Here is a 2,085-nt window from a genome sequence, read left to right on the forward strand (position 1 = left end):
CAATGTATTTATGAAAATGTTCTATTGGAAGGGTTGAAGAAGTGGTGATGGGGGTCACTTTTTTCTTTGAATGGATTGATTTCTAAGACGAATGACTTACAAGGTAATTCAGTGGAGAGATTCGTAAGGAAATGTGGCTGCATATGCCTTTAAAAAATTGAATCCTAAGGAACGCGGAGATCCGAGACTACGTACAAAGTTCTCGTGTGGTCTGCAGCAAGCTTCTGCTGGCTTCGTGGGGGGTCCGCGCGCTGGCTGCAAGCCTGTCTAGCAAACTGCGCCTCCTCCTGAGCCACGGCTGGCTGGTTGGGTTCGCCCTTGGCTCGCGGACACAGTTGGGTGAGAGCACTGGATCCAGGGAGAAGGCAGGAGAGCTGTGGGGTGCAAAGGTGAGGAGCTGCCGTCTCCACATCGTGAGTGAATACTCGTCACAGCAGCAGAAAGCACCCAACCTGCGCATGGATCCAAAGGAGCAGACGGTGAGCCCCCAGTGCACAGATTACTCCAAGATGGACGGCCTGCTGTGCGAAAACATGCAGGACAGTTTAGCAGATGATGTTCAAGACGCACCCATGAAAGAAACTGTGAAAGTGAAGAGACCTCGTGCTGAAGTTTCATTGGGTATTTTGACCCAAAAATTTATGGATCTCCTCAGATCTGCTCCTGAGGGTGTTCTTGACTTAAACAAGGCTGCAGCGACAATGGGTGTAGGTAAACGAAGAGTGTATGATATCACCAATATTTTAAATGGAATCAATCTTGTTGAAAAAAAATCTAAGAACCACATTCGGTGGATAGGAGCTAGTTTTAGCGACTTTGAAACAGAGGCTCAATTGAAAGAGCTACAGGAGGAAGTTTCTAATTTGTCGGCGATGGAAGAGGCTCTGGACAATTTGATTCTGGATTGTGCTCAGCAGTTGTTTGAGCTAGTAGATGACAAAGAAAACAAAAGACTAGCATATGTGACATATCAAGATATTACTAGGATTCCAGCTTTCCATGAGCAGACTATTATTGTAGTTAAAACTCCAGCAGAAACCATATTGGACATTCCAACTCCGGGAGAAGACTCTATTGCATTACATATAAGAAGCACCCACGGACCTATTGATGTCTATTTATGTTAAGTAGAAAAGGATCACTCAAATGATAAGATGTCTGAAGGTGCAGGGGCCCCTGTATCTGAAAGCAAACACCCAGAATATCTTGATAAAGAAGAAAATTCCCCACAGCAAAGTGAGGAATTGCCTAGAGCTGGCAACTGATAGCATTTGACAATTTGTGTGTTAAGATTTGGGAGGGAATATCCTATGTGGTGAACTGTGCATCAGTTTTTATTCTCAGAGCAGTACAACATCCATGAAGTTATCTCATTTTCAGTTAGGCCTGCAGTACCTTGGAGTGATTCAGTATTTAGATTACTGATAGCTATGGTTCCTGCATTCAAAAATTAACTTTTATAAGTATCCACTGCTAGTGGATAAGGACATTTATCCTTTGTCAGTGGAATAGACATTTTGCCTACTGAAATGGCTTTCTCACAGGACTATCACTAAAACAGAGAGGACTAAAGTGGGCAATTCTTCATGGAGTCTGTCTTTTCCTTCACGGGTTTTGCATTGATATTACCGTCAGCTGTTGTATATAGGGTGTGTGCACATGCATGTAAATGTCTTTGAATATATCTGTAGAATGTCTTAATTACTTAGGAAAATGTCTGAGTGAAACTTTTCACCTTTGTGCATCAAGATAATGTACATGTGGAATATAACACAAATTTTCTAATTTTTGTGGTAGCTATAACTTTTCATTAGCATCCTTGGAATAAGGATTAAGGGATTTTCCCCCCTCAAAATACATTTAAAAATATCACAGATGTACTGTGCATTTAAAGTTCGTGAGTTCAATTAAAGTGTATGAGTATGGTTAGCAAACAATAAAACAAGCATATAGCATGAGATAAGAGTGTGTCCGTAAGTCAGTCTTCAATATACATATCAAATAAAATGTCTGAACTTTCAATAGGGTATGGGAAGCTACAAAAATGTAATTTTTTATAGAATAAATTTAAAAGGTAAACATAAA

General features: G+C 40.8%; 1 pseudogene; it reads left to right on the plus strand.

The window, feature by feature from the left end:
• The window catches only part of LOC101624877, a 4,917-nt pseudogene extending 3,652 nt beyond the window's left edge, over positions 1-1,265 (plus strand).
• The last annotated feature ends 820 nt before the right edge of the window (positions 1,266-2,085 follow it).

Source organism: Condylura cristata, unplaced genomic scaffold (assembly GCF_000260355.1).
Source record: "Condylura cristata isolate star-nosed mole 26May11 unplaced genomic scaffold, ConCri1.0 scaffold00019, whole genome shotgun sequence".
In the NCBI taxonomy this organism is placed as follows: domain Eukaryota; kingdom Metazoa; phylum Chordata; class Mammalia; order Eulipotyphla; family Talpidae; genus Condylura; species Condylura cristata.